This window comes from Gopherus evgoodei, chromosome 1 (assembly GCF_007399415.2).
Source record: "Gopherus evgoodei ecotype Sinaloan lineage chromosome 1, rGopEvg1_v1.p, whole genome shotgun sequence".
NCBI classification, from domain to species: domain Eukaryota; kingdom Metazoa; phylum Chordata; order Testudines; family Testudinidae; genus Gopherus; species Gopherus evgoodei.
Genome location: NC_044322.1, coordinates 2764414 through 2774357, shown reverse-complemented (window position 1 = coordinate 2774357; position 9944 = coordinate 2764414).

Below are 9944 nucleotides of genomic sequence, written 5' to 3'. Positions count from 1 at the left end.
TTAATAGAACAGGTCATCATGAAGTGATCCACCCCTGTTGCCCATTCACAGTTTCTGGCAAACAGGCTACAGACACCAGCCCTGCCCATCTGGCTAATAGCCATTGATGGATCTATCCTCGATGAATGTATCTAGTTCTTTTTTTAACCCTGTTATAGTCTTGGCCTTCACAACATCCTCTGGCAAAGAGTTCCATAGGTTGACTGTGAGTTGTGTGAAAAAACACTTCCTTTAGTTTCTTTTAAACCTTCTGCCTATTAATTTCATTTGGTGACCCCTAGTTCTTGTGTTATGTGAAGTAGTAAATAACACTTCTTTATTTACTTTCTCCACACCAGTCATGATTTTATACACCTCTATCATGTCCCCCGCTTAGTCATTTTTTTTCCAAGCCAAAAAATCCCAATCTTATTAATTATTCTTCATGTGGAAGTTGTTCCATAACCCTAATCATTTTTGTTGCCCTTTTCAGAACCTTTTCCAATTCTAATATATCTTTTTTGAGATGGGCAACCACATCTTCATGCAGCATTCAAGATGTGGGCGTACCATGGAGTTATATAGAGGCAATATGATATTTTCTGTCTTATTATTTAACCCTTTCTTAATGATTCCCAATGTTCTGTTTGCTTTTTTGACTGCCACTGCACATTGAGTGGGTGTTTTCAGAGAACTATCCACAATGACTCCAAGGTCTCTTTCTTAAGTGGCAACAGCTAATTTAGACCCCATCATTTTGTATGTATAGTTGGGATTATATTTTCCAATGTACATTACTTTGCATTTATCAACATTCAATTTCATCTGCCATTTTGTTGCCCAGTCATTTAGTTTTGTGAGATCCCCCTTTGTAGCTCTTTGCTTTCTGCTTTGGACTTAACTATCTTGAGTAGTGTTGTATAATCTGCAAATTTTGCCCCCTTACTGTTTACCCCTTTCTCCAGATCATTTATGAATATGTTGAACAGCATTGGTACCAGTACAGACCCCTGGGAGACACCACTATTTACCTCTCTCCAGTCTGAAAACTGACCATTTATTCCTACCTTTTGTTTCCTGTCTTTTAACCAGTTAAGAGCCTTTAGTGAGTGACCTCGTCAAAGGCTTTCTGAAAATCTAAGTACACTATATCCACTGGATCCCCTTGGTCCACATGCTTGTTGACCCCTCAAAGAATTCTGGTAGATTGGTGAGGTGCAATTTCCTTTTACATAAACCATATTGACTCTTTCCCAACAAATTATGTTAATCTCTGTATCTGATAATTCTGTAATTTACTATAGTTTCAACCAGTTTGCCCAGTACTGAAGTCAGGCTTACTGGCCTGTAATTGCCAGGATCATCTCTGGAGCCCTTTTTAAAAATTGTTGTCACATTAGCTATCCTCCAATCATCTGGTACAGAGGCCGATTTGAAGGACAGGTTACAAACCACAGTTAGTACTTTTGCAATTTAACATTTGAGTTCCTTCAGAACTCTTGGGTGAATCCCATCTGGTCCCGGTGACTTATTACTGTTTAATTTATCAATTTTAGTTCCAAAAACTCCTCTATTGATACCTCCATCTGGGACAGTTCCTCGGATTTGTCACCTAAAAAGAATGGCTCAGGTTTGGGAATCTCCCTCACAGCCTCAGCCATGAAGACAGACACAGAGAATTCATTTAGTTTCTCTGCAATGGCCTTATCGTCCTTGAGTGCTCCTGTCGCACCTCAATCATTCAGTGGCCCAATGGGTTATTTAGCAGGCTTCCTGCTTCTGATGTACCTAAACATTTTTTGCTATTACTTTTGGAGTCTTTGGCTAACTGTTCCTCAAATTCTTTTTTTGGCCTCTCTAATTGTATTTTTACACTTCATTTGTCAGTGTTTATGCTCCTTTCTATTTCCCTCAACAGGATTTAACTTCCATTTTTTAAAGGATGCCTTTTTATCTCTCACTACTTCTTTTACTTGGTTGTTTAGCCACAGTGGCACTTTTTTGGTTCTCTTGTTATGTTTTTTTAATTTGGGGAATACATTTAAGTTGAGCCTCCATTATGGTGTCTTTAAAAATTTCCATGCAGCTTGCAAGGACTTCACTGTGGATGGCTGTGTCAGTGCAGAACCTGCCAGAGGTTTGTGGCTTGACTCAGCATCACAGTGTGAGGAACACCCCAGGTTGGTGGGACAGAGGACTCAGTGGTCCCACAGTCCACGTTGCACCCTGGGGACCTCATCCCAGGAGTTCTGTCCTTGGAAACACAGGGACTCTCAAAAGACCCCCTGGCTGGGCAGGTTGTTCAAAGCCACGGGGGCTGGCTGGCGACACTTGGAGGAAACAGCCAAGTTCACAGACATCCACCTCTAACTTTTAAAGAACTCTTTCCTCCTTTTTTTGTACAAAGAGCAGGATCCCTGCAGCAAAACAGGTTTTTATCTGCTCTTCCCGGCCTCGAGTGGCTCTAGTGTCCCAGCTGCTTACCCTGTTAAAACCTGGGCAATGCCCCTTCCTTAGGTGGCTAGCAGCTGTAGCTCTGTCATGGGACGAGAACATGGTATGACGCTGTCTGATTGAATATGACCATTTTTATCATTGTTTATACAAAATTGCAACAACTCTTGTACAAAGTATGTCATGCCAATGGGGAAGTTACAATTTGCTAAGTATGATTATCCTGTTGATGTGCATGTATCATCTTTGTATCTGAAGTTATGATTATTGTCCATGGACTTGTATCTTACTCAAGTGGTGTATGCTCGGGTAACACTCCTCAGTTAGAATTTGCATTAAGACCAGACAGCTATGAATTGATGGCGCTTCCAGGACACTTAGCTCTCGCAATGGGCCAGAGAAGAAACACGCCTCAGGAAGAATATGGGCAATGGCTTCATTTGTGAGTCATCAAAGCATGTGAGGACGTGACATGCTCATGTGACCCAGGACTCCAACTTGAGCCAGTAACTTTCCACAGACAGATGCTGTGAGCTTTGTTTGGGACAGTAAAATTCCATGCACAGGGCAGAGGATATAAAAGGACCCCCGAGACAGTTCCATCTTGTCTTCATTTCCTGCTTCATTTCTCTGGACTGGATTTCTAACAAGGAAGGTCTGAACAACAAAGGATGACTTCCAACCTGTCTGGATGATTCCAGAGAGACATTTGCAAGCTAGCAGTTTATTCCCTCGCTGCTGTGATCCTGCTCTCTGAACACTGAAAAACTACTTGTATGTAGCTGATCTATTAACCATTTATGTCTTTTCTCCTTTTCTTTTATTATTAAACCTTTGGTTTTTAATTGCTAAAGGATTGGGAGCGGCGTGATCATTGGGTAAGATCTGATTTATAGATAGGTCTGGCTATGTGGCTGATCTCTTGGGATTGGAAAGACCCTGTATCTGATTAAACTGGTTTTCAATAACCCCTCATCATACAATCCAGTGTCTGGCTGGTGAGCCATGTGCCTTAGGACACTGCATTTTGGGCTTCTTGTTACCCAGTGTGGTGAGACAGAAGTTTACTTTTGTTACTGGTTTGGTATAATCCAATGATAGAATAACCACGGTTTGGGGTGAGTCTGCCCTAGTTCTCAGCAAAAAAACAACGAGGAGTCCTTGGGGCACCTTGGAGACTAACAAATTTATTAGGGCATATATTTGCCCAAATAAGTTTGTTAGTCCCTAAGGTGCCCCAAGGACTCCTCGTTGTTTTTGCTGATACAGACTAACATGGCTACAGGTCTGAAATATTTCTCAGCAGTTTATCCTGAATTTGGCATCCTCAGCTGTGTCCCGCTGAGGCACCATGACACATGGTCACACAGTTGACTGTTGATAGGTGCTTCACAGACTATTGCTTAGTACCCAGGAGTACTCCCAGGAGGTATCCCCCTTTTACAGATGGGGAAACTGAGGCAACAGGAAGGGCTTAATCTCTCTCAGACCGGGCTCGCACAGTCCATGCAGCAGCACAGAGTCCTGGTGCTCTCTTTCCACGGGTTTCTCTAGTGCAGGGGATCTCCCCCGATTTCAGTGGGGCTGCACCCACTTACACCAGCAGAGGATTCGGCCCAAGGCATTTAACTAGAGATAAAGCATCACTAGAGATTAGGGAGCTGGGAGCAGAGAGGCCGACCTCTGCCACGGATTCGCTGGATGACCTTGGGCACAGCCTCTCCATGCATTAAATGGAGATTATTCTTTCTTATTTCTAGTGTGCTGCTACCAAAAGACCCTAATCAGGGCCGTAGAGTCACATGCTGCACTGATTTGGTTCCTTGCAGCACATCATTGGGCTCTATGCACTGTGTAGAGTTCCAGGCAGTGTGTGGTCCCTGGTAAACAAGCAAGACAAGGCTGAAGACTGAGCTGTGTGGAAACCTCTATTTGTGGCTGTATTTTGTAGATGTTTCTTTAATAAATTAGAGGAGAGTGGGAAGGGAGTCCTCGAGGTCAGGCAGGCCTCTGGGTGAAGGGAATGGGAGCGAGGATTCTGATCCTTTCACTAGCCCGTTTCACTAGGGTGGTGTATAAGCCAGAAAAGTTCCCAACAAGAGTGAGACCGTTCCCCTGCTTACGTCTGTTCAAAGGACTCACCTTACTTTTCTCTTCTAAGGTGAAACTTTTACCCTTTGAATGTTTCGCTCTTTTGCGGTATGCAAGGCTCTTCAAATATCTGAAAAAGTGTGTAATAACCTGCACTTTCTGCCTGACTGGTGCTATGTCTACACTACACACCTTACAGCTGTACCGCTGCAGCTGTGCCGCTGTAAGGTCTCCCGTGTAGACGATCTATGCCTATGGGAGAGAGCTCTCCTGCCTGAATGATTAAACCACCCCACAATGAGCATTCTCCCACTCTCAGAGCACTGTGCACACCGCGATTCTGTCAGTCAGGAGGTGTTTTTTTACACCTCTGACTGACAAAAGTTTTACCGACAGAAGTGCTAGTGTAGACAAAGCCTGAGTTGCATGACAGTAAAGATGCCCACTACCTCAAGTCCTGTAATGGTTAAGAAGATTGCAACTTTCTGCCGGTCTCCTTTCTCACCGAACCCAGCTGCTTGCATAGATCTACCTCAAAACTCTGCCTCAATCCCTTCCCGGAGTCTGCTGCATTACCGGAGAGTTTCAACTCCTTGGGGGCTTTCAACTGTTCCCTCTCCATGATGACTCCTTTGTTGTGCACCACAGCCTCTGTTCTCTGCCCTCTCCTCTGGTACCAGGGGTTGTGGCCTCTGAGAAGGGATGGTGATTAGCACTAAAGCAGTTACAAAAGCTAACGGAGAGTCACGTGCTCCCAGCTGTGTGTCTGCCAGCCAATGGCCCGTTCTCACTAGCCCCAATCTAGTTCCCCTGAACATGCGCTCTGATCTGAAAGGCCCAGGACACACTTCTCACAGCCTGGGCAGGGCTGTGCCTTTGGGCTGTCTCGCACCCACCCAGCAGCCTAAATAACCACCCAGTGTTAGTGCTGTTACTCCTCCATCTCCCCCCGTACTCCATGTCTGGTTTGCTACACACAGTAACTTTGTCTTGTCTTAATTTGATTTCTAAGCTCCGTGGGGCAGCAACTGTTTCTTCTTCTGTGTTTGCAAAAGGCCCAGCACAGGGGGCCCTGAAGTGGAGCGGGGCCTCTGGAGGTTTTCACAACACAAATAACAATCATAAATTATAAACAAAAATAACAATCATAAATTATAAACAAGTAATGCAGCCAAATCAGGGCCCAGTCCCCCTTTGCTTTTAGCTACAGACGAAGGTCAAACCACGCTGGCCAGCTACAGACTGTTAGTAACTTGTATACAGGTGGACATGGTGCCCCTGTTGGGCTCAGAGAGTAGAATTCATTCAGTCTCATTCCAAGGCTTAAAAACCCAGGTGCTCCGCACTGGAGAAATACCCTGACGTGCCAGATGAGCAGGCAGAGATTCAGGTGTGAGAATCCAAGCACCCTCCAGCCAGGACACTCCTGGAAAGTCTGACTCAGCCTGGGACATTCGATTTCAATTCCATCACTGGGAGGAAATGAACCAAGAGGAAGAGAATGAATCTAATGCAAACACTAATCCAGTCTCTATCATGCCTATAGGGCCCCTTTGTATCACAGCAGCTGTGGGGGGTGGAAGGCAAGGCCTCTGTCCCCAGGACAGGCCCCTGGCAGCTCTCTGTTCACAGGAGTATTCTGTTGGTGTTGCTTTTCCTAAGGCCTTGGCTACACTGGAGAGTTGCAGCGTTGGTGGTGGCTGGTGGTATCTCCCTGGCTACAGCACTGGCTGTACTCCACCTCTGCCTGGGGAATAACGACTGCAGCGCTGGTGATGCAGCGCTGCTCCGCCAGTGTGGCCACCAAAAGCGCTGTTATTGGCCTCCAGAGGTATTCAAAGGTATCCCAGAAGGCCTGTTCAGCCACTCTGCTCATCAGTTCGAACTCTACTGCCCTGGCCTCAGGTGACCCACCCTTTAAATGCCCCGGGAATTTAAAAAATCCCCTTCCTGTTTGCTCAGCCAGGTGTGCAGCGCAATCGGTGAATCTTTCCAGGTGACCATGCCTCCACACGCCAAACGAGCCCCAGGACCAACCGTTTTAACAAGGAGCTGGAAGTGATACTTGGGGGTGACCCCACCGCCAATCTGAGGACCACGATGGACACTTCAGAGCGGGACAGGAGGCAGAGGCGGGGGAGGAGGAAACCGAGAGTGAGGGTACTGGGGTAGGGGGAGACATCCCGGAATCCCAGGAGGCATGCAGCCAGGAGCTCTTCTCAAGCCAGGAGGAAGGTAGCCAGTTGCAGCAGCTGGTTCTTGGTGAAGGACAAGCAGAGCAGTGGGTTCCCGGTACACGGCTTTTATTTTCAGGATGGAAATGTTTCAGGAGAGGCGGGAGGGTTAGGGCTGCATGCATGCATGCATACCTAGATGTGGTCTATCATGTCGTTGTAATCGGCCTCAGTAATATCTTCAAAAGTTTCAGCCAGAGCGTGGGCAATGCGCTTGCACAAGTTAATAGGGAGAGCCACTGTGGTCCTTGTCCCAGTCAGGCTAACGCGTCCGCGCCACTGTGCCGCGAGGGGTGGGGGGACCATTGCTGCACACAGGAAAGCTGCATAGGGGCCAGGGCGGAATCCGCATTGCTGTAGAAGACCCTCCCTCTCTTCCCAGGTGACCCGCAGCAGCGAGATCTTCCAGGATCAACTCCTGTGGAAAATGTTGGGAGACTGTTCAGTGTAGGTGCCCCCTGCAGCTGTTTGCTTTCCCCAGTGCACAGAAATCCCTGCACAGCCCTGAAGCAATCAGTCCCCCTTACTCACCATTTCAGGGCTCCTGTGGGTTATGTGTGCTCCCTTTGGTATGGGAAAATTATGCTATTGTGAAGACTGTAAACGCCTTCACTATGTGGGAATAACTGTCTGTGAGATATAAACAATGCTGCCTCTGTTAACTGTTGCCTTTTTTGCCTTTCCACAAGCAACCTTGAGTTCTCAGCTGGCCGTGTTATCAACAGCTCAAAGACTCCAAAACCTCTGGAAGAAGCTGCAAAAAAGCAAAGAAGATATGCTGCAAGCAGTTATGGATCACTCTGCCAGAGAGAATCAAAAACTGCAGGACTGGAGGGAAAGGGAAAGCAGGATCCACTAGAGAAACGCAGCGGCCAGGAAGAAAAGCACAAAGCAGCTGATAAGCATCCTGGCACGCCAAGCAGACTCTATCCAGGTGCTCGTAGCCATGCAGGCAGAGCACTACCACACGGCCCCACCCCCCGTCCCAAAGCTCTTTCCCTTATGCCTCAATGTCAGCTCCAAACTCCCTTCCCCAGCATCCAGGTTCTTATCTCCACCAGCTGCCTCCAACACCTGTACGTTCACCAACCAGCCCTGAGAACTACGACCCCTACCCTCTGCACTCAACCCCCATCACCATGCAGTATAGGCATCCTGAAGTGCAGCAGTCATTGCACAGCACTCCAGACAGGACATATTCAAACCTGTGACTGTACAGTTCCCCACCACACACCCCTGCCCTTTGAGGTTCCCAAAATGTTGTGTGTCTGTCAAGAAAGTTATTTTCTTTTCAATAAATGAATTCTCGGCTTTGAAAACAGTCTTTATTATTGCAGAAAGTCAAAGATACCGTAGCCCAGGAAAGAAACAGGCACTGCAAATCAGCTTAGGAAAAAGATTCCTACTAACATTGTAACCACTGCACTTCACTCCGGTGCAAGGCACCAAACATTACTGTTGGTTTTCAGCCTCAAATTCCTTCCTCAAGGCATCCCTAATCCTTGAAGCCCTGTGCTGGGCCTCTCTAGTAGCCCTGCTCTCTGGCTGTGCAAATTCAGCCTCCAGGCATTGAACCTCGGAGGTCCATGCCTGACTGAATGTTTCACCCTTCCCTTCACAAATATTATGGAGGGTACAGCACGCAGATATAACCACAGGGATGTTGCTTTCCCCCAAGTCTAGCTTCCCATACAGAGACCTCCAGCGCCCTTTTAAACAGCCAAAAGCACACTCCACAGTCATTCGGCACCGGCTCAGCCTGTAGTTGAACGGGTCCTTGCTCCTGTCAAGCTTCCTTGTATACGGTTTCATGAGCCAAGGCATTAAAACGGGTAAGCGGGGTCTCCAAGGATCACATTGGGCATTTCAACATCCCCTACTGTGATCTTCCTGTCTGGGAAAAAAGTCCCTGCCTGCAGCTTCCTGAACAGGCCAGTGTTCCGAAAGATGCATGCATCATGCACCCTTCCAGGCCAGCCTGTGTAAATGTCAATGAAATACCCACGGTGGTCCACAAATGCCTGGAGAACCATAGAGAAATACCCCTTCCAATTAACGTACTCGGATGCTAGGTCGGGTGGTGCCAGAATAGGAATATGCGTCCCATCTAGCGCCCCTCCACAGTTAGGGAAACCTATTTGTGCAAAGCCATCCACAATGTCCTGCACTTTCCCCAGAGTCACGATTCTTCTTAGCAGGATGCGATTAATGGCCCTGCAAACTTGCATCAAAATGATTCCAACGGTCGACTTTCCCACTCCAAACTGGTTCGTGACCGATCGGTAGCTGTCTGGAGTTGCCAGTTTCCAGACTGCAATAGCCACCCGCTTCTCCACTGGCAGGGCAGCTCTCAATCTCGTGTCCTTGCGCCGCAGGGTGGGGGCAAGCTCCTCACACAGTCCCATGAAAGTGGCTTTTCTCATCCGAAAGTTCTGCAGCCACTGCTCCTCATCCCATGCTTGCAGGACGATGTGATCCCACCACTCAGTGCTTGTTTCCCGAGCCCAAAAGTGGCGTTTCACGGTGCTGAGCATTTCCTTGAATGCCACAAGCAATTTAGTGTCAGACGCATCAAGCTACTCGATATCATCGTCGGACTCCTCATCACTTTGGAGCTGAAGGAATAGCTCAACTGCCACACGTGAAGTGCTGGCGAGACTCGTCGGCATACTCCTCAGCAGTTCGGGCTCCATTTCCCACAGAAATCGCACTGCGCAGAAACTGTTGGGAGAGTCACAATGGCGCCAAATGTGGACGGAAAAACAGGGACTGCTGGGATGTGAAGCGATGCACCACGGGGCATTGGGACAGGAAGCAGAATGACCCGCCCCCTCCGCCCCCTTCCCACAACCCACGGCGCCAAAATGGGATGAGGTGCTCTGTGGGATAGCTACCCATAATGCACCACTCCCAACACCGCTGCAAATGCTGCAAATGCGGCCACACTGCAGCGCTGGTAGCTGTCAGTGTGGCCACACTCCAGCGCTTTCCCTACATAGCTGTACAAAGACAGCTGTAACTCCCAGTGCTGCACACCGGCAAGTGTAGCCAAGCCCCCAGTCTGTTCCCGCATAGCGGCCCCAGTGACTGTGATGTGTTGGCAGGTTTCTGAGTGGGTGCGGAGTTCACACCTCACAGAAGTGGGAAGCTCACAAACTCCTGCTAGTTTTGAAAACCTCAGATTCA